The sequence below is a fragment of the Triplophysa dalaica genome, chromosome 8 (assembly GCF_015846415.1).
Source record: "Triplophysa dalaica isolate WHDGS20190420 chromosome 8, ASM1584641v1, whole genome shotgun sequence".
In the NCBI taxonomy this organism is placed as follows: Eukaryota; Metazoa; Chordata; class Actinopteri; order Cypriniformes; family Nemacheilidae; genus Triplophysa; species Triplophysa dalaica.
In genome coordinates this window covers 19,327,255-19,354,537 of record NC_079549.1, presented here as the reverse complement: position 1 = coordinate 19,354,537, position 27,283 = coordinate 19,327,255, and the positions used below count along the sequence as shown (strand labels likewise).

General features: G+C 39.3%; 1 long non-coding RNA gene across 1 annotated transcript; it reads right to left on the bottom strand.

Moving 5' to 3' along the window:
• Nucleotides 1–23,107: 23,107 nt before the first annotated feature.
• Nucleotides 23,108–24,429, bottom strand: LOC130427064 (uncharacterized). Its single transcript, XR_008907282.1, has 3 exons — nt 24,369–24,429; nt 23,961–24,091; nt 23,108–23,198 (listed from the first exon to the last, which is right to left on the bottom strand). It is a non-coding gene; the product is annotated as an uncharacterized LOC130427064 (long non-coding RNA).
• Nucleotides 24,430–27,283: the final 2,854 nt, after the last annotated feature.

Genomic DNA, 27,283 nt, shown 5'->3' with positions numbered 1-27,283 from the left:
GAAGACAAGCGGCTCATATCCATAATTACAAACTGATTCAATCATCATTGTTGTCATTACCGTGACTGATGCATGCTTGTGATGGTAGCACAACATCACAGGAGTGTGACACTCAAAGACAATGCTCTCCCTCCTCAAACATACCTGTGTCAGTGTGTGTGTCTAAGACATGGAGAGAGATCAAAGTGAAAGAGTCAGATTTAATAAAGGCCATTGTTCTTGATTTATGAAGTGTGACATGTGATGATTTCATAGGGATTAGATGATGCCACGTGTGGGACAGGCATGTCAATGCATGCAACCCTTAACATGCAAGATATCTGATCAATGAAGACTCATCAATGTCAAGCTCCCCCTCTCCCTTTCCTGTAGCTCAGTGGTAAGAGCATTGCATTAACAACGCAAGGTTGTGGGTTCGATTCCAGTGGATTGCAAATACCTATGTAAAATGTATAGGATAAAGCAATGTAAGTCGCTTTGGATAAAAGCGTCTGTCAAATGCCTAAATGTAAATGTAGAATGTTGACGGCTAAGCCTTTGAATAAAATAGCCCAGGCTTTAACACCATAAAAGATGATGCAACACGGGCTCTCCTATGCAAGGGCTGATTGTCATACTTGGAATAAACGTTGTTCTAGATCATATCAACATACATGACTTAACATTTTATTGTTAAATAAACTATCCGTTTAAATCCTAAAGGCAAGAATGTGTTTCTAAAATTGCTTACTGCGTTATCAAGTCTAATTATAATTTCTAACTGTTTTTTAAAGATCAACAATCTAACGATAAACCAATTTTCCATTCCAAGCCCATGGTCTGTTTAATCCACATACAAGGATCTTCTGTATTCAGAATGGTTCTGCGCGGATCCGAAAGCCTCTAATTGGTTATACCTCCTCCTGTCGGGGATCAATAATGTATGTATCCAAGCTAATAATAAACCTAATTTGGAGAGAATGCAGTATTGGTTTAGGTGAGATGATGATATGTACACTAACAGCAGGGAGTTCCTTGAGGTTTTTCAAAGGCCTTCCTGAGCCGGAGGAAGCCATTAAAATCTCAATGGCAGTTTTATTTAAGAATCTGATATCTCTGTTTGCCTCTCCAGCGTTCCTAGGTATTTAAAGAGAGGTTTGCAAAAATGAGAACATACATATGTAATGTGGTTATGGATCTGGAAATTATTGTATTTATAAAAGCGAATGGAGACACAGGTCCCAGTTCAAAGAACACATACCCTAAATTTCCTAGTTTATTCTAATTTATTACTTTGCTTAAAATTCATGTTAAAATAAACTATTCAAAGCCTTGACATTAAAACATCTTAGTGTTTTTTGATTCAGAGTGCTTTGATGTATTTGTATATAGTTTTACATAGGTCACTCTTTTGTGATGCTCAGGTGATCCCAATGGCCCTGGAAGCAGCAATAGCCCCCTCTGCTGGCGAGAGCATACCTCTGAGCACAGCAATGCAAAATCAGGAATTGATCTTTTCACATGAATCTAAATGATTCATGGGTAATGCCAAAAAAGACACATCTCCTTTGAAAGACATCAAGCAATAAATTACGAAAGTATTACAAAAGTATTACGAAAGTATAAGTAAAATGGTAAATATCCATTCTGATTGGGAAAGAGGGTTCTATGATATTTTGATGATAAAATATTAAGTTACTGGTCATTTAGAAGTTGTACTAGTCAATACAAAATAAAAACAGCCTATTTATAGATATCCATCCATCCATTTTCTACCGCTTATCCGAACTACCTCGGGTCACGGGGAGCCTGCACCTATCTCAGGAGTCATCGGGCATCAAGGCAGGATACACCCTGGATGGAGTGCCAACCCATCGCAGGGCACACACACTCACTCATTCACTCACGCACGCACTCACACCCTACGGACAATTTTTCCAGAGATGCCAATCAACCTACCATGCATGTCTTTGGACCAGGGGAGGAAACCGGAGTACCCGGAGGAACCCCCCGAGGCACGGGGAGAACATGCAAACTCCACACACACAAGTCGGAAGCGGGAATCGAACCCCCAACCCTGGAGGTGTGAGGCGAACGTGCTAACCACTAAGCCACCGTGCCCCCCTATTTATAGATATATTCATTATAAAATCTGTATTACATATTTTTCAACGATGACAATAATCATTCTCCTCCTTTTGCTTTTGTCCTCCTCCTTCTCACCAAAAATTATTTGATTATAGTTGATTATAGTTGGACATTTGATTTTAGTCGTTTAGCTGTGTCAAATTAAATCAACATAGTATAATACTGCCTTAGCTTGATATTAAAAACTTGCTGGGGGAGACTTTCCTTTTCATATCAGGCTATATCCAATGCTACATTATTAAATTTCTCATATATAATATTTCTTGAGTCTTCGCTGTGGCTTCAATGCTAACAAAACAATGCACCGTTATTTGTTGTGCAGTGACGTAAAGTGGTCATATGACATTGCTAAAACGAATATTATCGTTTGCTATAGATGTAATGCAATGTTAGTACACAATTAAAAAACGCTGTATTTTCCACATACCGTGTATATTTGTCTCTCCTCTTTGCCCCGCCTCTCTGAAATGCGCAGATTCTTAACAAAGGTCATCAATCTGAAAATCAAGGTGCGGAATGACTGTCCAGTTAAACAGTGCGTAGCGATTGGTCGAAAACTGCAAGCGTGTGATGGAAATGTAACGCCTCTTACCATATTTGGAACATCAGGTACCAAATCAATTGTACTGACAGGTACGCCCACGTAGCCTACGTGTCGTTTTTATATTTATACTTCTACGTCGTTGTCCGCGTCGACAGGCAATGACCACTAGGTGTCAGTGTCCACGAACGTGTTCCTTGTGTAACCAAGACAAGAGCCGAAGAAGAAGCAGCTAGTTTGAGAAGCATTAGCAGTAATAGCGGCAAGTTAACAGTCACTTCTGTTGCAGATCTCCATCCATCTTCTTCCGCTTCATCCTGGGCCGGGGTCGTGGGGGCAGCAGTCGAAGCAGGGATGCCCAGACTTTCCTCTCCCTAGACACTTCCACCAGCTCTTCCGGAGGACACAGAGGCGTTTCCAGGTCAGCCGGGAGACAGTCCCTCCAGCGTATCCTTGGTCTTCCCCGGGGTCTCCTCCCGGTGGGAAGGCGTTCAGGGGGCATCCGGAAAAGATCCCCGAGCCACCTCAGCTGTCCCCTCTCGATGTGGAGGAGCAGCAGCTCTACTATGAGCTCCTCCCGAGTGACTGAGCTTCTCACCCCATCTCTAAGGTCCGTGTAAGGTCCGCATTGAGTTGGCGTGTTTTTACACTTTTGGAGAGGTGCCCGTCAGGGTACGCGGCTCTGCCTTACTTGCGTATACATTTGGCCGGTCAAATCATACCACAAACTGACATAGATTTGTGGGGTGTGGTTACATGAGGTGTTTCAGGCAGGTCTGGGTGAGCATTCGCTTTTAGATAAAATGTGTCTTTTGTTCCGACACTTACATTTTTGCAATGTCACGTGTCTAATACATGCATGGGCAACTTATAACACACCAAAGACACAGAAAAACACATTCCCGCCGTATGATCCCTTTAATCATTATTACTCACGAGTTGAGATGGCTTACAGGAACTTGGCCAGCTTTGGCCCAAATGAGTGAACATAGTTTTAAAACCAAACCACAACCTGTCAAATTTGCTGTTATTTTTACAAGGCTATCCATCTAAATAAATGCTTTTATAGTATACATAAAGTAAATAAAGTATATGAGTCAGACATTGGTCTTGTAAAGCTAGTGGCATAGAGGCGACAACCAAGTGCAGAAACAAATATATTATAAATACATAAAGTCGTGTCTATACAGTATAAAATATAGAAATATATAAAATGTGTATGACAATACATATACATAACAGAAGTCTGTAATATATTAAACATCTGGACTAGCAGGAAAATGTATATTGCTGAGCCTTGTAGGCTGGCCTGGAATTTGGATCAGATTATGATTCAGAGGGTGTTCAGACTGGGCAAGGCCACGCGCTCTCTGCATGGCTCTGATCGGCGATTTACCAGAGAACAATAAGGCATCTGCTTGTCATAAAGTCCTTTTTATGTGGATGTTTCACAGTTGCTCATTGTGCCTTGTAATTCCTGCAAATTATCCATCAACCATCCACTCAGAGAGAGTATGATGTATTGTTCCCATGTAGCGATTCAGGCGCATTCAACTGCGAAAGTTACTTCAGAAGTAATCATTGCAAAACCAAGCTGTGAGTAGACCACAAATCTCACGCTTGTGCCTTTCTGAATGCACATCAAATGAATATGTGAATGTGGGCGGGAGGGTTTACAGGTGATTGTGTTTTTGTGGTGGCTGTACCGCACACCGGTGCAGGTGTGGGTGAGGAATAAGTGAGACTCAAGCAAAGGGTGATGTGATCGCTGTCTCTGCACTCAGCAGGGTGCGGAAGTCCGGCGCTGGCAACATGCTTGTAACATGTGAAGGAAAGGAGGGGGTGTGAGATCCACGTGCTGGTGCCAGAAATACACGCCAGGCACAGGACCGCAGGCGATTCCACCTATGCCAACCCATCTCTCCATGAGCAACATACAGGTCCGGAGGACAAAAGAGAAAAAATCAGGACAAGTTCAGTCGAAAAAAAAATCCTTTCACTGTGAGAAGCTCAAAAGGTAATGTTGTTTGGTATCATTAAAACCTAATCTACAACATAACCACATTTGTGGTGTAGATTAGTCTAATATAATATAATAAATTAACATTTTAAATTTACTTTTTGCATTTTGGGACTGGACTTCACTTGTAACTAACTAGAAAGATAATTTTTTATTCCGATTTTATGTTTCACAGAATAATACGTTTTCAAGTTTCAGTACAAGACAAGGCCGAGTATATGATTTACATTTTTATTTTAGGTGAACTGTCTGTTATCAAAAAAAATACTTAAAAGTATAGTTTACCTTACCCTACTTCTTTTTTGTAAACTTTCTCTTTAAATAAACTCTCTGACCCTCAAAAAGATCAATGGGACACACAGGGAAGCCATTTTATAGCTCAGATGTTGAAAACAACCTTGAAAACCTAATTTCTCTAATGACAAACGGTCAAATCCTCAACAAATAAAGGGCACCGTTTACATATCTCATAATGAGTTCCACCTATGGGGGGGAGAATGTTGCTTGTCTCTTCGCAGAAAAACGACAGATCTATTCTGCACTCCAATTTAGAAATCATCCATTTAATTTAAATAGCAATATTGCTTCTGAATTGGGTGTTGACGGGGTGACGGAAATGATAAGCCACGTGCGGTCCACATTTGTATCCGTCAGAGTCTTTTTTCAGGCTTATTTTAAAGTGGGGTATGTGTGCCAAGGAAAAAAGGGACATCAGAGAGTGCGGCCCTAACGCACGTACCTTGTTCTCATTACTGCTAACAGCCTTGAGCCTGCCTTCCCATTACGGAGAATTACGCTCAATTGTATCAACTATTGGTCACGCAAGGCAGAGCAGGCCCTGTTCCCTCTGCCCAGATCTCAAGTGGGAAGGTTTTTTTCAGCTTTCCGTTTATGGATTTGTCCTAAACCTCAAAGGACAAATCAGACAATTCTGGTCTAAAACTATCTAAGCTTTCAGAGAGAGCCATTAGACAAACATGAATACTGTGTATGTACTGTTTGACTAAGAGAGGCTTACTTAGTAAAGACTGGTAGAGACAACAGAAGATTCAGCTTGATTTAAAGAGTTTGATTCAAAGCATCGAGTTATCTCAGCTTTCAGAGACCGACTGCTATAATGATGGATGGTTCTGATAGGTTATGAATGTACTGTTTGAAAGTATTTATTACATTAACATTGCCAAATGACTTTTAACCAAATCGACTTACAAAGAGTTCGGGGAGCATTATGTCATACAGGAGCAATAATTGGTGCCAATACAAAGCTACCGGTTTCAACGAAAGCTAGACCACTACCTGTTGAGAGAAAGTGAGAGGGTTAGTTTTTCTTTTCTTTTTCATTTGTCTGTCGTATTCACAGAAGAGATGGGCTTTAAGTCGTTTTTTTTAATGTTGTGAGAGATGTAGTTGACCGGACCAGTTAGGAAGAATGTTCCACCAGGAAGGAGTTGTAAAGGACAATGCGCGGGAAAGTGATTTACTGCCCTAATGAGAAGGCGATTCAAGACGCCGCTCGTTTGTTGAACGCAGGGTTCTTGATGGGGTGTAGGAAGGTGTGAGAACCAGTGATAGTTTTCCCATTCATTACTCATAAACGCCTTGTCCATTCAGGAAAACCCACGCGGGATTAGCAGAGACTCGCAGCTCGGGTCCGAGCCATAAGAGCCAGGGGCTTGTATAATCAAGAAAACTATGACGGCCCCCCACAGTCTAATTAGTTTAGTCATAGTTTCAAAACGTACCAAAAATATTTTTTCGGTTTTAATATAATAACACAGCGATCTCTAACGTTGTTTGTAGTGTTGTTTCTGGATCTGATTCAGGTAAATCTGTCATTCATCTGCCTCTCATCACTGGCTCTCATACACACACACACACACAGGTGTCCACAAACCAGTGGTGCGGTGTTTACAGACTTTTTCCTTTCATGACCTAACAGCAGCTTAAAGTTACTTGTAAGTGAATCAGTGAATGATTACGAAACAGCGTGTACAAGCACCTGTCATTGTAACTGACTGGACATGACCATTTGTCTGTAACAAGTATTTTACGTCTGAAAACAGAAACATTAAATATGTAAACGACTTCGGCTTTATTGGGTATTAAAATTCAGTAAGTTCATAGAATGCATGTACGTCGCGATGACGTCACAAACATGCTTATTGGCACATAATTTTACATTGCACCATAATGACGGGTAAATATATATTATGATAGATATTTTACGAGCCTGTCCATAACAACAGACAATGAAAGAGTCTAGCGCAACCTCTGGTCCAATGTGGGTTTCTTAAGTAGGGGCTTGACCTGGGCCAGTTGAATGTGAATAGAAAGGGCCGGTGAGCAGGGAGGTGTTGATGATATGTGTGAGAGTGCTGATTATGGCCTGCAGGAGATGGGACAGGATTGAGTCAAGGGGACAGGTCATTGGGTGGCTGGAGAGAAGTCTGGTGACTGGTGACTATTAAAGCATTTCACTGGCCTACACAAGCTGATATGCCACAGATGCTTTTTTCTATTGTGTTCAAAGTGTCTATCAAGCTCCAATCATTTTTAAGCTGTTGACATCTCTTGCTAATGTTTGATTTGATGTTGACCCATGATTGTCTGTGATCACCAAATAATTTCTAATAAACAAATGTACTTTTAAAGGTCCAGTGTATGAAGTTTAGTAGCATCTAGTGCTGAGGGTGTGAACTGCAACCAACAGCTCACTCCACCCCTCACACCTCCATTTCAAAGCACTGCGGTTGCTGACACATGACTAAGATGTTGTCACCTTTTTGCGTCGTTGCCAAAGGAGATAACGCATTTACGAAACGCACTCTTTAGAGCGGTTTGTCCTTTTAGGGCTACTGTAGAAACAATATGGAAAACTCCATGCAAGGGGACCTCTCAGTGTAGATAGAAATAGCTACTTTTAAAGTAATAAAAACACTAAATTATGTAAGCACATGTTTGTAACACAATTCTATTTCAGATTTTTTCATTTTTACTTAGTTATCAAATCTGCCACTGCGATAAAACGAAATATGTCTGTATTGAAGTCTGTGTGAATTTGTATGAAGGTGTTTTTAAAGTAAATATTTTTACTGGTAAACAAGTGAAAAATAACTAATTAAAATCTCACTTAGATATCACCTTAGTGACATCTATAAAGTGTATGTGATATTTGTTTACATATTAATTTACATATGTTTTCTAGGAAAACAATGATCAAAGAAACTTAAAATCCTAGTGCAGTCGAAGGTCTTTCTCCATCTTTCAAATTCTCCCACACACCTTTAGGTTCCCACTGGTCATGTTTTTAATTTGTCTTAAAATCCAAACTCTAGTTAGCGGTAAACAAAATTACACAATCAAGCACCATCACCTTTCTAATCCCTCACTTCTTCATCCCTTCTCCCGCCTCAGCCACTCTCCTCCCCCTCGCAGGTTGCAGGCTGGGAATATGAATTACCTGACTGGCAGTAGGCGTTCTGCTTGGCTGACAGCTGTCATGAGCACACAGGATGGATGGAGAGAGAAAGAGAGAGATGAGTGTGTCAGTTGTCTTCCCTCCTTCTCCTGAGGCACTACGCTCATTTAAGCGATTGTATAATGAAGAGCTTCCTCCTGAAAGTCCTTCCTTCTTAACAGGAAGCAGTGAAGCATTGTAGGCCACTGACGCAGAGAAATGTGTGTCCCAAAGCTTTCAGAAATACCACATACTGCTTTGCTTTTTCATCACCATAGCTTCACACTTGTGCTACCATTATACTATACTAACATTTAAACAAATTTTAACAACATTCTTCAAAATAATCTTCAGAACAGAACAAGGGAAATTATTAAGTATTTTTTCCTTCTATGGTAGTAATATAAAAATCTTTCTCTGTCAGAACAAATAAATGTATACAGATTTTGAACAATACGAAGGTGAGTAAATGATGACAGAATTTTTATTTTTGAGTGAACTTTCCCTTTAACAACGAATTGTCACATACTGAGAAGGCTCCCAGTGCAACCCTTTGGCAGATGTCTCTGGTTTGTTTGACAATGTGCCGTTCTGTGTTGCAAACTGCTCACTAGTGGGGGGATAAATGTTTGAATATTTAGGGGGTGTCCCTCAGGGGATAGGTTGTCGCTTGGTGCACTTAGAATCTCAGACCGAGTATGGGAATTCTTCCCGTACATGCCCTGTGCGTACGGGCCATGAAAACAAATTAATCCAGATAGTCTGGTAAATGTCACAGGCAGACATACGGAGGAACAGAGGGATCCGGGGAGCCCCATCCTCCTCGTAAATTACCAGGGCTGCTGAGTAAGATGCTCCAGCATTGCCACAATGAGATTGGCCCCGTACATTTGATTTTCCCCCACTTAATCCAAGCTAACCATCTGTGAAAGAGGGGAGATGTGGCACCCCAGCCAAATGGGCTGAATTCATAATCAGGAGGTCCTCACAATTATTGCTTAATGTACCACGGTATTATAGTACGTGCCATTCTGTCCGAGTGGCTATGCACATTCGTTTTCCCCGGCATTCGTATCACCGTTACAGCGGACTAGCTCACGGTCATACTCATTAGCTGCCTGGTTGGGTCGTAGGCGATAAAAACAACGTTAAGAGCTCGCCACAAAGCCACGGCCTCGTTCCGTGCAGGGAAATGATTTCCTTTTGAAACTGTCCCTCTGCTGTGTAAATTATGCTCAGCGTTATGGGTGACTTGGTTGGGCAACACTGACTTGCCATTTGAAGAGAATGGCTCAGTCAGAAAGTCCCGCTTTTTTTTACCTGATAAATCCACAAAAAGTACAATCAAGAGAGATTTAAGTGTTAATGTCTTTACTTTGGAGCACAGTTTTTAGCAATTTCTTAAATTGTGTGCGGAACCATTGCTCGAATACTGTCTTGCAGCAGGTCCGGGTTTTGCCATTTCTCAATGATTCCACACCTCTTCCATTATCCCTCTTCAACTCTGTTGCTCTCTTCATTTCTCCTTTCTTGTGACTCCAGTGTCTTTTAAGGGGTGCAGTCATGCAAGGATCCATTAGGCAAAAACCAATTTCACACAGAGCCAATTTCATAAATATTGAAAGCGAGCCCACCCTCCACCCTGCTTGAGTAGCTTTAGAGGGATATACAAAACCATCAACAACAGGCCCGGCTTTAGCACCCTCTCCACTCACGCATTATATTAAGCCTCACTCAACAGATTACAAAAGCTCACCTCACAACAGTACGATGCCAAGCCTAACTGATGGGCGAATATTTTCCACCACCAAAAGTTTTTTTGCTTACTATGCTTACATTGAGTTTTTAAGGTTAAATGTATGATGTAGAATGAGTAAGATCTAATTATAAAATCTAATAAACCAGGAAGATCGTCTTTGAGTATATAACATATAAAACTGAGGTGTAAGAGCCATGGTGCAATGGGCTGCTGCACACTTTCCTATGTGGAGCTCAAATGGATCCTGTTTTATGTCTACCATAACCGTATTATGTTTAGCAATGCCAGAATGTCTATATATGGCTTTACACTGAATTCAACTCACAATGAGTCATTGTTTTTAGCACATTTAGAATCATTCATTCTTATAGAGCAGAAATATTACATCTAAGTTTGTTATACATTTTGGTACACAAAAGGTTAGATGCTAAAGAAAAACTCTCCCCAGTCTCCTCCCATAAAGAGTAAACAGCAATGATAAACTAATACACGCCCCTGTGTGTCCCCATGGTTCATTCCACACACTGAAAGACTCAGAATAACTATTCACTTCAGAGAAATATCATACAGTACTCCCTCTCGCATCATGTGGGCTTTGCAGAATTAATATTTTAAATTGTATTTCAAATTAAGACGCGAGGTGCATTGGGTATTTGTTTAAAGGGGAAGCAAATACTATTGCAGTGAGCAGGAAGCCCAACGCTGTAAGAAGGAAGGAACGTGGAAAATGATGAAAGGGGCTGAAAAAGACAAAGATAGCGTTGAAGAAAAACACGACACAGCAAAGAGAATTGGATGTGGGCTGATGTTTAACTAATAGTCACAGAGAAGTAATCAGCCTGAGAGCATCTTGTTTCTTGGTCTCGCCGAGAATGTCTAGCAAAATGAATACATGCAAATGATGGGATTACTGTGCCCCATGCTGCAGTTTGTCGTAAAGATTTTTGGGACACAAGCTACGTGAAGTATCACCTTGAATGTAAAATTTTGGGATGTGTCCGAAACAGAATATTTGGTTATATCCTTGAGAACGTATTGGATTGGTAAAAAAAGCTCTAACTCTGTGTGAAAAGTCAGCTAGGCTATAGAGAATCATTAGGAGAACATAGAGCTCATTGGTAGTGCTGGATGTCTGGAGACGGAGGGGGTCTCGCACCTCACTGGTATTGGGAAATGGGACTTGAGAATGTTGAGCTCAGCTATTGATTATCTGCCCTGGTCTAATGGCTGGCACATTTCATCAGGTGTTATAGCCTGTAGAGAGGAACAGGTGAGAGGAGGAAAAGCTCTTTTCTACTCACACTACCTACAAAGTAACTCTCACTGTCTCGTCATGAAGAAAACAGACTTACAGGCAACATTCAACATTGCACTTGTTCCATCATTTTAGAAACCAAAGCATTCTCCGCAGGGCACTGTGCAATGTTGAATTTCACTTAAAGCACATATTAAAGTTCCATAGAGGTACCAAGATTTTTTCCATCACTAGAATACCAATCACTTCCTACAGTTATGCTTAATTACATATCTTTTTATAAAACAAGGGAAGTAAAACTACAGACGGTTTTGTTATATGAAATGCAGAATGCCTCATTCTGAGTTTGTTAAGCCTTCATAGAAAATATGACAGGAAAATTGTTGAATTCTGTTTCTGGCTTTCTCAGACAAGGTAGAACTAATTAGGCTTTAAACTTGTTCATAAAAGACAGTAATTTTGAACGGTAATTTCAGATAGGAGGACTAAGGAAATAAGAAGCGAATCAGAAAGCGGACGAGTATGAAACCAAGCTGTGAGCTGCTTCAATTTACAATAACAGACGTTAAATGTCTCGTCTTTTACAGTATATGCAACACATTGGCATCCTCAGTGGTTTAAACATGTGTTTGTTACTTGTTTGTCTAGCACCTACTGGGCAATAATACGCAGGATAAAATATGGCATTCTACACTGTATGCTTACATTGAAGATGGATTAAAAACATATGCCCGTCACTGTATTGATCGAAAAAATGGTTCAATGAATGCCAATACAAAAATTATGACCTTTAAATTACAGTGCATGTCAAAGAATTGAGATCTGTATCTACAACATACTGTGACATTAGAGATGCTTAATTGAACTTTTTATTATTTATTAGGAAAATTATTAAGTTGTCTCCTATCGTTTTCTCATTGCTGTACATGTTTTTAAGGGAAAGTCTCAGATCTTGTCCTATTTAAAAAAGAACATCCCAGCAATATACAATATAAGAAATATATGAAGCATAACAATCAGTCTATCCAAATGTGTAGGAAAGGACAAAAATGAGCATTCCACTAATACACATTTAGCCCGTATATTAATAGCCTGTTTTTTCAATGTAATGACTTTACCGTCGTGGTATGTCATGCGTTCAAACACAAGACGTTTTCTTTAATTTCCCTGATGAAATTTGACATCTCCCTCTTCTGACTTCTCCAACCGAGATAAATAAGCTCAGGTACATAATGGCCAAATAAATGAGATGGCACTTAAAATCACTCATCATTTATCTGTCATGTCTATCCTAGACACCACCAGGCACTTCACGGGACAGCGCGCTTCGTGCGTTGTCCACGCCCCATGGATAATTCATTAGCGCAGCATGAGAAACCAATGTCAATTAGTGGGCCATTTTTTCTTTCTTCAGCAAACAGCGGGCCTCCTTCAGCTCAGGCAGGTGTCCTGCATTATTCAGTATGGCTGAGTCTGCACACTCGAATAGCAGAGGGACACGGACAAGCAGAGCTGCCCGGCGTCTGCGATCCACAGAGAGACTGCTGAAGGTTAGATCGTCATAGTCGCGACGCTTTCCTTAATGAGCTTCAGCTCAATTTGTTCCCACCTGCAGTGAAGTAGTGAAAGAAGCAGCGCAGGCTTCACTCATCTGTGCTAAAGGAGGGTTAAAATGCAAAGAAATGATCAAATTATAGGTAAAGACATCTTGATTTGGTTTTCCTGCATCACTTTTCAGGATGTCTAAGTCACTGCTTTTGATGTTGCGACTGCTCTTCTATAATTTTAAAGGTCTAAAATGAACGGTCTTTAAGCATAAGTGAAGCTGTGCTTTGGTGAGTTTTGTAGCCCATTTGCCATTAACTTATAGAGCAAGGCAATCGAATACATTATCTTGATTCAAGCTAACTTTTATAGCTATTGCACTGATGAAAAGTCGAAAATTCAAGCAAAACAAATGACATGACATGCATAAACATCAGACTTTGATCCCAAAAAGCCAATATGGGTGGGGCGAAGCATCTCGCCCTTCGCGATCCCTTGTTCATATCAGATTGTGGTTCATAATGGATGATTTGCAAAAGAGTTTGACTGGGTTTAACTGATAAAAAAAGAACATTTGTTCATAAAATCACTGCTTCAACAAAGTGGCATAATAGACTGTTCTTTATTATACAATTTGTAATAGTTCATTTATTAAAATATTTTATAATTAAGTTTCATGGACGGTCATATTTATGACCATTTCTGGCCCAAAGGCTCCTAATTTACATACAATTCACAGGTGTTTCAATGCTGTAACCATTTTTTACTTTTGATTCATCTTCCATTGACATCATTCTGTCCATCTTTTTTAATCTACAGCAGGTGACTGTAAATGTGAGGTCAAGTGTTTTAGTGGCACGTGCTTCCCAACAGGAGGAGAACATTGCCATCTGCCGTTTACTTTGCTCTTATGGTATGATGGAGATGAAATATGACGCACCACAGACGAATAACTTTAATTTGAATGATGGGTGCAATTAACTCCATTGCAATTAAAGAAATTGGAGTTGCACAGCAAAGGAATGTTATTAATCCACACCATGTAACAACCACTCATTTTAAATAATGATGTCCTGATAGATTTTGCCAAAGTAATTTAAAATGTCCACCTCTTTTTAAATATAAAAAAATAAAATATGAATTGATTATTTACTGTGCTTTATCTTAAAGACTTTGGCGGTAAACGAGAACAGGATTTCCCAAATGTTCATTAAAATTAAATGATAGGCATACAGAAGAGAAACAGAACTATTTAACTTTTACAATGTTGCAAAATTAATTAGATTTTGAAAGGTTAAAACAGCTCAAAGTACTACAAGGTACATCACGTAAATAATTTAGGTTCGGTATTCCATTCCATTCCATTTTCTACCGCTTATCCGAACTACCTCGGGTCACGGGAGCCTATGCCTATCTCAGGAGTCATCGGGCATCAAGGCAGGATACACCCTGGATGGAGTGCCAACCCATCGCAGGGCACACACACTCACTCATTCACTCACGCACTCACACCCTACGGACAATTTTTCCAGAGATGCCAATCAACCTACCATGCATGTCTTTGGACCAGGGGAGGAAACCGGAGTACCCGGAGGAAACCCCCGAGGCACGGGGAGAACATGCAAACTCCACACACACAAGTCGGAAGCGGGAATCGAACCCCCAACCCTGGAGGTGTGAGGCGAACGTGCTAACCACTAAGCCACCGTGCCCCCTGGTTCGGTATTCACTAGCTAAAAAAAATTATTGATGTTGTGCCACAGTCCATTTAAATCGTAAAATGATTTAAAAAAATAATGAAAAACTTGTTTATGGGTAATTTACTATTTATTAAAAGCACAAATATAGCAAATAAAATTTTTAGCTTTCAATTTCAGTATGAATTTTTAAAGGTATTACAGTTCAGAATGGTATAGAGCCCGGCGACATGTAATCCAAATAATCTAAAATAAATTCAAAGAGAGCAGGAAAGTTTATCCTTGCCTCTAGCAAATGCAGATGAATGGAAGTTGTCTCTCCTCCCTGAGGCAAAGACTACATCTTCTGTGTATTTGGACCACATTTAATCACACACACATTTGTTTATGGGAGAAATGAGTCCTCATACAGTAAAATCATAGATATACATGATATCTTTTTTATGTCTAATGCATACATAATAAGGAAAGAATTCAGTCCCTGTCAGTAAAGATATTTTCTTTAGTACATTTTTTGTCATCAATCTAATACTGTTCTAATCAATTTAACAATATAACAATGACATATACTGCTAACCGGCAGAGGATAACAACCATCCCAGGTGCTATTTAAAGGTCCAGTGAGTAATTTTTGGGATGATCTATTGATAGAAATGCAATATAATATACATCGCTATTACTTCAGAGGTGTATAAAGTGCTCATACACAATAAAGCGTTATGTTTTTGAGCCTTTTTGAGCTATTTCTATCTATAAACACCGCGGGTCCCCTTGCATGTAATTCGCCATGTTCTGTCAGCCGTCGTAGTGTTTCGAATGCGAGGAGGAGGGGTGGAGTGAGCGGTTGGTTGCAATTCCTCTTTAAAGCTCCTGCCAGCATTATATACGTTTCTTATACAGTAATCTCTCCCCTATAAAATTTCACCATTTAATTTTTCCAGCTAAATTTAATCATACATTCAGCCTTGTGTGACTAGCAAATCATGACCTCTGGTAGCTCTGCATACAGCGTACTAATCTCAGAGGTCCTTACTAAGAAGCAGCACTAAAACTCATTCATGTATAATTAAAAGTTCTCACCGCATTCCGAATATCAAGGCACGTAGGAATCCTCCGAGAGGTTTCACGTGGCTGGGAAAATATCAAGCACCTGTTAATGTTTCGCGGTAATTACATTCTGCAGTATTTCTTGCCTCTTCTCTTTTCGACTGGTAATAATATGAAGAGGGTTAAGGATCTATTTTGTCACCGTTGTCAGAAATGATGTACCAAACGCTCATCGGGGACCACAAGTCATTACTTTATACGCCCATTCTGCTTCAGTTTATCCGCTGAATAACAACCGCGGGCAATGTTACATTTCTGTGGGAAACAAAAAAACATTTGTCATATGGCCCGTTCAGGTTTTCTTATTCACTGGAAAAAACAATTCACTGTATTTAGGGTAAACTCGATTTACAGAATTGGATTATTCTATAGGCCTAGCATATTTCCTAAACTAATAAAAGTAATGGCTTCAGCCCCAGTCTGGCAATGTGAGAGACAGCTATTAGCATATTCCCCTCTTGTGGGCTTTGTTTATAGACGAATTCTCACTAATGTCCGGAGTTCTCTCCTGGTTGTATTGAAATTGGATAGGCCTATTAAGTTCAGGTTGAGGTAGTTTGAGTTCAGGTTGCTTTTGAGTGTAAAGTCTATTTCTCACGGGCCCTCATGACAAGACGCTTTGTCCTGTCCTTTAGTTTTAATAGAAGCAGACAGGTCTGTGAAAAAGGAGGCTATCAGTGCATGCCTGCCATCTTTAAAGCTTTTAATCAGAGTCCCAGACTAAAACAAATTAACCTCCCGTTCGCTTAAAGAACAGCGAGACCCTTCAAACGCTTTACCAGGTAAATCAAGCGCAATGAAATAAACCTTTGCCAAATTTAAATCATTCCGCTCATTGGAGGATTGACCGACGTTGCTGTGTGGTCATTCTCTTCTCTTACCCAGAGCACGTCAGGTATTAGCCTGCGGCCGATCTTGAAGTCCTAAACCGCACTAATGATCGAACAGGAAATGTTTTCTGACCATGTTCTGAACGCTCATCACAATTCTGAACTGCATTACATTTCGGCGAATTGGTGGCAAATTCATATTCATTTGAATGTTTGCATTTCATACATACATACATACATACATACGGGTGGACCTTCATGCTTGTTTTTGTAAAATTCATGTTGTACGAATATAATAAAATCAAATCACAATTGCACAGCAATTTGTGTTTATTTTACGAGGATTTACAAATTCATATGAATTTATGTCAGGTTTAGGGGGTTATGGGTGGGCTTCAATTATTAGCCACCACGTAAAATAGTTTAATGTTGCCAATTAGGTCGGTCATTCATGCAGACCGCAAAACATTACAACAACAAAAATATTATATTACTACTGTAGAAACAACCAGGCAAATTCCATGTGATGGGACCCACAGTGTACATAGATAGAAATAGCTCATTATAAGAAAATAAAAAAATAACGCTTCATTATGTAAGGTCTCCATGCACATCCGAAGACATGTATATTGCATTTCTGTCAATAGATCCTTCAAAAGATTACACATTCGACCTTAACCGCACTCGATCACAATGTTTAAATCCATTTCGCTTAATTTCCCATGCAAACTGCATCAAAGATTTTCAATCATTTTAGCAGATGTACAGCACAGAGCTGTTTTGATTCAACAGCTGCAAAATAGCATCAGGGTCAAAACAGGGGCATATTCGGCATAATGCTTTAACATGCCCTGCTGTAAATGAATGACCATTAACCAATATGAAATGGCTTATGTGTGAACTATTTCACTGGCACATGGGTCCCCCTCATCTGGCTGGCATAAGGTGCCATCTGCCTACAGGAGTTTCCTATACCCATGTGCCAGATCTGCGATTCCCTCTGATCTAATAATAATAATCTCTAACTGCTTGAATAAAGCCACTCGAACCATAGGAAATAATGGTTTAGCCAAACCTGAAAATTATGCCATTGTTTACCAACACTCAAATCCTTCCAATCCCTATCTGCTATTTCTGTCTTTTGTGGAACACAAAATGAAAGGTCGAAAATGTTAAAGAGATTTTTAAATAACAGGACAGTGTACACAATTCATTTTTAAAATAGCTTCAGGTGGAAAACGGACTGAAGTGATTATTCACATTTACAAATAATCTCCATTAAAAACAGCTTTTGATTTGAAAGTAATATTAGCGAAATAATCGCATACTTATTCTTTTAATTCACTTTTTTAACCCCGTCATAAAGCCCTCGTCTTAATAAAATACAGATTCCTCTGGTCTCCTCTAAACTACTGTAACTTCCCCCACTGCGGTTGTTTCTCTCCCCTTTTAGTTCAATTTCTCTCTGAAATATCTCTTCATTATGAGCTAAGACGTAGCCTACTTAGATCCCACACAAACTCAGAGTTTAACTGATGTGTTGGGATTTAATTGTGGCATCAATATCTAGACCACTACATAATGGGCAAGACTCTAGTGGGCTGTTTGTTTATAATATCAGCTTTTTCCAATTAGCATTACGATTAAGTGATGTTTAAGCGATAACCATAATGCATGCAAGCCGGGTAACACTAATAGGTGGCCAAGTGCCGGATATTCAGATTAATGACAGATTAATGCAACAGGGATCTACCAAAAAGCTTCAGGTGTGTAATAAACCAATGGCATTAGTGTTATCTCTGAGAAGGCAACGTGAATAGATAAACAGCTTTATTTGTTATATATGTTTTCTACTTTCAAATACATTCGAGCTAGCAAAGATATTCATTTTTCTTGATGATACGAACCCGGCATTTGATGTTTTGTGGGTTTACACTAAGAGGTAATATTTTAAATTATGGCCAGACATAAAAAGGATATGAAATGGTGCATGAAAATGTACGATCTACTCAATCTCACTAAATATGTTAATTATAGATGAACTGTCCTTGCTTCAGATTAAGTCGAGATGTATCGTTATCTTTTACTTTATTTTTTTTGACAAAGGCACAAACACTGAGATATTCATCAACAATTATTTTGGTGAAATAATGTTTATGGTGCAGTGAATTTTTTGGGGTATTTGAAAAAGTGCTGAATTCAAGAATTGCCTGAATATTGGCCTCATTGTCTAAAGGCCAAACTGTTTAAAACCATTTTAAAACACAGTAAAAATGTGTATGGAAGCATTTACCTTCTGGTGATGGATAAGGACACATTTTTGCCTTCATTAGTTAGCCAGGCAACAAGAATTGTTGGAACGCCATTAGCACTGAGCCAAAGCTGACATACCCTCTAAGCTAAACACAGGCCAACAAAATTATCATGGACAATTTTGTTCATTATTCATCATGTGAAAAGTAATTTTGTTAAGAAAGGAAACCGAATTTAGCAAAAAAAGCTACTGTAATTCCATCCCAACAAAAGTGGAAGAAAATGTTTCTATTCTTGAATCATGAGACAGGCAGCTGTCCTCAAAGGCAGCTTTAATTCCTGCATGGAGCCTCATAAGTGACCAAATCGGAACCCTCTGAATTCCATATGGAAGCAACCCAGCACAGCACAATATTGTGTAAAATCATTGTTAATAACACTACAATTTAATGGGGCTGGAATGGAGCAAATAATTTACCTTAAAGCCATCCACAAAACACTGGTGAGCAGCGGACAATAAGAGATTGGTAATCAGAGATTGAAAAAGCAAGAAGGCCAGAGGTCATATATTCCCAGAGTATGGGGCAGAAGAATATTTCTAGACGAAAGTTCTTCCTCCAAGCACTTCCAGATCAATAGCATAGCCTCATGTTCATGGAGACTTAACCACGGGCTAGTAATCTGCCTTTGAGAAGCATGTCAGATCTACAGTCCCCAGGTACAGCCATCAGGCTGGTAGCGTACAAAGAAATCCGAGTTTGTATCGAATGAGAATTTCATGCGCTCAATCGTAGCCGAGACTACATTAGAGCACCGTGCCGCCCGAATGCCATCAATGACCCTGACGAGATTTGATTTCCACACTAAGAGCAGACATGAATCGTAAACATCTGAGAGCGAAGAAGGAAATCACAGAAGAAACATCAATGATGATATTACATGAAAAACAAAGGCTAAATTCCAACCCGTTCTCACTCTGACTCGTCACATATTGACACGCATTTCATTCAAACAATAAACCGGAACATTAGCTAGACGCAGTCGATTGCAAGAGCCAATACCAATAACGGCAGACAGTGATCGTTTTCTCATCTGTTCCTCGAACAAATCGATCGCTTTGCGTTTGGAATATCTGTCCTCTTTAACGACATTTTGACTTGTGTTTTATATAACCATAAATTTTATAATGATATAATGTTGATCAGTTCCAACTGCCTTTACCGATTTTTAGTCTTCGTGATTAGAAAATCCAGAATTCTTTAACATACATTGCAAAATGTTAACTTGCACAGACTCGTAACATATAGGCTAAATAAGTATACCTTTAATATATTTAATAAACGTTAATGCCATTTAACACATTACACACTTACATAAGAACGTGAGTCGCGAGGTGCTTGCTTAACAAATTTAAAGTTTAACAAATGGACAAATTACTCTTGTAGTATAATCATTGACAAAGTCTGCCCTTTTATTTTTAGAAAAATTAAGATGGTTAAGAATATTCTTAAGAACATCCTATAATTTATCTTAATGAAGTTCTTATATTTTCTCTTAAGAACAGTTTTATGAATCCGGCGTGTTTGTGTGTGAATTATGGAAGAATCCTATAGAACTGAATTAATAGGTGGAGGTGAGGCAGTGTGTGCTTGCAAATGCCAGTGAGTTACAGTATGCAAGGAATGTCTTGACATTGTTGTTGCTGGTCCAGAAAAGCATTGTTGCAATCATGTGGTGTAAATCCTGATGGAGAATGTGTACAAGTGTTGATATTGTCCTTCAGGTTGTGATCATATTTTGTAACTTGGTAATGTAATCCTGTATAAGATAGAGGTTTTTCCTACACGTTGTACCCTAGGCTAATTTAAAACTTTATGGTGCGCACGTATGTAATGGGGGGTCTACAAGACATTTGTGCCAAGGGGCCCCTGAATTCTTAATACAAGCCTGTCGAGCATCAATATGTCAGTCGGGAGTGAGAATGTGTTGCCGATTCCACTGATATAGTCAAAACTCAAAATGATTACAATATTGGACACAAATGTAATTCCAAATGTAAAACTGATTTCATTCTGATCAAGTTTGTAATAGTTTTGTACCATTTTGTAATTTACGGACAATAATTGCTTCTGCGCTGCAGGCACAGGATGTGTAAAACAGGCATTATGAACAGGGTTGTTTCCGTCTACACAACAACTAAGTGGACAGGTTTATACATGAAATATATATTGCACAGCTATCATGCAAACAAAACTTCTTTCAAATTGTCTCCCCCATAAATCCAATGATTTGGGGAGACCAAAATCCATGTGGAGCATGACCTTCATAAAGGCAGAATAGATGTTTGGTCCATATCTAGCCACCAGAAAAAAAAGCGTTCAACAAGAGCCAGAATTAAATACCTTAATCTTTAGAGAACATGAGCACATCTGCAAATATTCATTCCAGGTTGCAGGTAGCCATGGAAAATGGCTCATTTATCTCTGGTAGTGCGATATTCAAAGTTAAAGTGAAGCAAATCAAACATATTAAAGTTGTTTCGGCATGAAGGTAGACTGCTGTGATATTACAGTTATGAAAATCCAGACAGAATGGGGTCACGATGATCGCAGGTTTAGATATTGTACTTCCTGTTCTATTGCCTGAAATCCGTTTGTGAAACTGAGTGTTAAAGTCTAACGCTCCATTGTCCTCAAAATTGGTTTCTATGGTTTTTCCGTTGCCAGGGAGAGCAGGTGGAGCGGCCCGTGTAAAAACACTCCTCTCTGAATTTTTTTTAGGGAGGACAGAAGCTGGATGTAGAGTTGTATGTGTCCACAAATGACTCTTGATTAACAGAGCTTCAATAGGCCAATCTAAATGCTTACCTCTGAGAGTGGGACTGTTTCCCAGCAACCTCTTCTGCTTGAGAATATGAATCGGGGTGTCCCTGTATTCATGAAGGTACCCAAAGCATCTCCGTACTTTTCCATGGGACACAATGCCTGGGTCAGCATCTCTCAGCCTTGGATGGGTGAACAAATGTGATATACAGCACATAAAACTACTACAAATGCTTTTAATTTTATTCACTACTTTACATTTAAAAAAATATATTTACAATCATCAAGAGAATGCATGAAGACAATGTTACCTAAGCCTATCGCTAATTCCAAGCATCTTTAAAGTGTTTGGCCTATACTGGAGAAAACACTTGGCCACATTTAAGCACGTCAGGAAATGTATTTAGCCCAGCCATCCAACACAAACGGTTTTACGTTGTGACGCTTATCTGTGCAGAAGCACCGCTCAATGTTTACCAAGACCTCTGAGTGCAAAACAATTGTACAAACCTAATGAAAGTCTAGCATATCCGTATTTAATATACGGCATGTGGTTTCAAATGCGTTTGACGTTTCAGGGCAATATTCTCACCAATTAAATGATCTGAAACAGGAAACCTGTGCCACCACTGCCACCTGCAGGCCTAAACATGCCTAAAATCGCATCACTTCTACATGAGCAACATTCAAAACATGCTCGTGGAGGGCACGCAACAAAACACAGGACCACAATAAGATGATTTACACAAAGGGGAAGGTGTGATTTCAAGACATGTGAAAGACGTTGTGTGAGATTTAAAATTGGCAGCCTGCATCTGATAGCTTGCAGAACAGCTCAAGGCTGAATGCGTTTGGACGGGACCACCAGGGGAGCAGTTTGACTTTTATTCCATTCAAGCGGCTTTCGAGTGACGGGGCAAACTAATTGCCCTGTAAGAAGTGACGTCCTTATCTCTTCAATTAGAGGCAGACAGTTTCCATTACCTGCGCAGGGGACGTAGGACACAGATTATAACGCCACCTCAGCCTCCGCTGCCGTGGGCCACTGGGGGCAACTCATCCTTGAAGCCATCTAATCAGCTCCGGATAAGTCAGCCTCACTAACGCATGTAAATGTGAGAGAAGGCCGGACCTCGGGGAATAAACACGCGCTGCTTTGATTCATTCAGTTACTGATGCATTGTTGCCTGTTAATGTGGTAGAAATCCCAGTGGATTCCTCCGGCAGGCTAAACTGCGGAGGTGAAGGACGCTACTAGTTTTCCTGGCACCGTTCCCGAGACGGGGTCTTGTTGACCGTAATATTGTATATATTATTTACCTCTGACTCTTGAGAGTTCACTCTATGTAGCATGGAGAATCCCAATTCTCAGGGCAACAAGTGTTTTTTCCTATTACCAATTTATAGAACGTCCATAAAAGGCCAGTGGTTGTCATGGAAACCAGGTCCTCCTGGCCCCCGACGGGTCACGTCGTACATTACAGGAGGAAAAACACAAATTGTTATTGCGAGTCAACAATCATTTCACATAATGGCATCAGAAAGCTACAGAAAAGTCAGCGAGCAAATTTATATTGGACCTGTAGAAGGGTATCAGGACCATCTTGGTGGACTTATTTCAGTAAGGGGAGCTTAGCTTTACAGATAATAAAGAGCATGTCTGTGTACTTTGACAAACTCTTGTGTTCCCCGAATAGCTGTCTCGATGTTGGTGAGGAGAGCTGTAAAGACTTCACATTGGGGACTTGTTAGGCAGAGAACACCATTTTAGAAATGCTACGGGATCTGGAAAAAAGCAGACGGAACATGAGATATGACAGTAAATCGACTCTTTAGACACTGCCATGTTACCGCGAATCACTGTCAGCGGGCGAGAGAAGGAGAGAATGTACTAAATGCTGAACTATATTCTAGAATTGGACATGACATAATTAGAATCAAAAGCAATTGACATGGCAGATTGAATGAAAATGTGACAATTGCTCTGCTTAATTTCATTCTCATTTGTGATTTTTTTGTAAAGGTCACTCAAGAGCATGTAACGGAAACCCGCCGGAGCGAGAGGGATGCATTTGAGAGAAAGAATGAGAGTAGGAATACATCTTTAATCTTGTGAGAGAGGGCATTAATCCCTCTATATGTCTGTCTCTAATGGAAACATCCGGTTAGCTGTTTAAAATTCCTCTCGACACAGAGCGAGGTGTTTAAAAGTTCGAGATTGGCAGGAGAGAGGGATTATTCCCCTGTGATTGGCTCCTCATTCTGGCTATTGCACTGCAACTCCTTGATCATTTCACAGGAAATGACTTTGGAGGACAAGAGACACCATTTAGATTGCAATAATCTTCATTCCTTAACTCGCCGTACAAACTTGCACCAACAATCTGGTAACACTTACACTTGAGTAAATGGTTGAGTAAATTGTGACAAAATGTTCAACTAGGAACCCGTGTGTATCTTTTAAATATATTCTCTAGAGCATAATATGTGTCTGGAACCAACATTTTACATCAACAGCAGGCTACTTCTCTTAACACATATACACACCTTGAAGCCAGTGTAGATTGGGTTTTCCAAAGAGGGCAGACGGGTCTCGTCCATTGGCTAGTGCAGAATGACCCTGGTAGTATTCAATAAAGTATACACCGATAGTTTTAGACATGAAAGAGAAGGATCACCTGAGAAAAAGAGTAAAGAGCAGTCGTATTTTATTACTTTCAAATTGACAAAACAGAAAACTGAATAGACTTGAATTTAAATTGAACAGCTTAACATGATTCAGTTCTTTCCTTCTATGACAAATGTGCTAAACTTTTGCTGAGTTAATAAATAAGAAATTGGAAACATTGCATTGCAGATAAAATGTTGTTGGTCTGTTGGCCATGAAAAATTGTGTTTATATAGGTTGAAGTCAAAAACATATTTATCGTTTTGAATGAAGCACCGCTAACTTACCATGACACTGTTGCCTGAGTATTGAACGGCCATGAAATCTCAAACACCTTTGCAAATTTCTGGGTACCAGATCAGTCTTCACCTAGAAGTACAGAAAAACATTAAATATTTTCCAAACCAATCATTTAAAATCTTTACATTTGCACAGAAGTCTGGAATACATGTTCTGACACATATACAGCAATCAGATGTAACATTAAACTTATATGTTTATACTTCTTTAAATGTTTCACATCATCTCTAATAAGGTGACACTGACACAAGTCAATTTTAAGCGACTGCTACCCTTCTGAGAAACCAGCTGTAACTTCACTCAGAATAATACAAATATCACAAACACAACCATTTTTCCTCTTTTGCTTTATTTCAGCAGTTTTAAAGAAGTTTATAACATAGTGACTTTTTATATACAAAACACAATCAAAGCCACATTACTATTTATTTATAAATTTGGCAATTTATGGTATTGAAAGTTCAGCTGTAGGAATGACTGATTGCAGAGTTCTTTTGTTGTTCCGTTTTCATTTCTAAAGTTTTCTTACAGTACTTGTTCTGTTATCGTGTGGGTGTGTGGGATAGGATAATGTTCCAAAATGTATTACACAACGAATAAAAGTTTGTATCGCCTGCCATTGTTGTACTGAACTTTGAGTTTCAATCACAATGATGTGTTCCAGAATGCTTTCACAACAGACTTCAGCCTGATAAATTTTGTACTACTCAATATCGCTCATACTTACTCAATACTTAACTTTGAAGACGAAAAAAAAATCAAACAGCACTTTCAAGTTTAAAGTAATTTTTAACTGGGGATCCTTGATCTTTTGAGGGAACACTTGTCGGCCAACCTAATTACGTATCATGAATAGTAAATTATGAAGGCAATAAAAAGATGATATGGAATTCATCACTATATTTATCAGGGAACGTCACGGATCACAGACGAGGTAATGCTGAACAATATACAGTATACTTTAATGCAGCACACACGAGAGAACACAATGGGAATATATACAGTCCAGAGATGATATCAAACACTGGACAGGTGAGGGAGCGTGGAGAATACTAGGAGGTGTAGTCCAGGGAAAAACTTGGGGAACCGGCATGAGGACTGACGTGACTGTGACAGTATTCTTATCTTGCTTATATTAACTACTGCATCCTGACCTCCCTCGCTCCTAGAATGAATTTAACAATGACCCCCTGAATTGTTCCGTTTCCAAGAATTAACTGTTCGAAGTACCATTGTAAAAAATCTCTTTGGGGATACTAGAAAGGACATCAAAGATTCTGTATCGAAAAGCTCATTTAAAAAAGTTTTTCAAGGTTCCAGCACTAAATTAACAAGGATAGTGTGTTTGAGAAGTTCTTCCCAGAATCTCTAAGAATCTCTCAAAGCCATTTCACCCTGAGATGTACACACAGCACAGGGTCGCCCTGATACTTGCCTGAACTGAAGTGCCTTGATGTGTGGAATGGAACTCATCGACAGAACTTAGTCGTCATTTAATCTAATATCCACTAGCCACACGACACAAATACTGAGAATAGTACTTTGGCGAAGCAAGAAAGTCTTTTAAATTGGTAGATTCTCATTAAATGTAACTCACTATAGACAGAAGCTGACACATACTGTCTATAAAATTTAACAATTCATCTTTTCAACGTGCAGAATGAACGTGTTGCGCTGTAAGATAACAGGATATGTGTTGTTTATGTTTTTGGAGTTGGGGAGGTGCCACAGTAAAAGATTCAGGAAAATAACTGGCAGGAAAAAAAAAACAATTATGCATTTGGCGGTTGTTTTTATCCAAAACAACCTATGGAGCGTAATGATGTAAAAAAAAAGGCAAATTGACATCGGGAGGAGCCAATGTCTCTGCTGCACTAGGATTGGTCATCATGAACATGAAAAGGAGGGATTTATGTTGATTAATGGTCTGAAAAGCGGCCTGTAGTAAAAATAAAAACAATTTTCTGTTCGTGTAACACCTTAGTTATTTTTAAGGTAAAAAAGTATTGCAAATTTATTACAACACATAAGACTTGATTTTAATAAATAGTATGCTTGTATAAATAGTACACACAAATATTATTTATAGTACCAACCAGGGGTGTAGTAAATGGTGTTTTGCATGCTCTTAACCCAATAAATACATAAACATGAAAAATAATGTGTAATGTTTTAGTTATCCAAAAAAATGAAATCAAGAGAGAACTTTGCTTCTTGGTTTCAGAAGTTCAGCATACGCCACTGGCTGTAAGCGGCTCAGAGATGTTGAGAGGGCTCGCTGGAACATCCTACCTCACCAATAAAGAGCCGAGCACAGATCTGCTGTGTCCGCCTGCTAAACAACAGCCACAGGCGGGAACATACTGATACAATGATGGCACACTTACAAAGAGAAAGACAGAGAGAAAGAGAGAGACAGACACAAAGAGATCAAAAGTGAGAGAGAGAGCCAGTAAAGGGTGAGCAGCAGGTGAGAAAGAGTAAGTGATGGAGTGCATTTTTTTAATACAATTTTAATTCTTTCATCATTTACTCACGTTCATGTCATGTAAACCTGTATGACTTACATTCTTCCGCAGAACACAATAGAAGATATTTTGAATATTGCTGGTAGCTGTGCTGAACAACGGCGGTACTCCTTCACTTCTACTATATGGAGAAACTGTACATGGTAAACATGAAACAAGATTACTCAAATCTGTAAATGTATAGAGTATGTTATGTGCTCCTATATGTTGTTATGTTATGTCCACCTATGTTGGATTCAACCTTATTAAATATTTATGTAGGTAATATAATTCTCAATTGCTCTAAAACAAATTGTAGTTGCTCTATATTTGCACTTTTCCACCTTCACTGGCCTACCTAAGGTGACTACTAATTAATCCTGTGACAATATTAT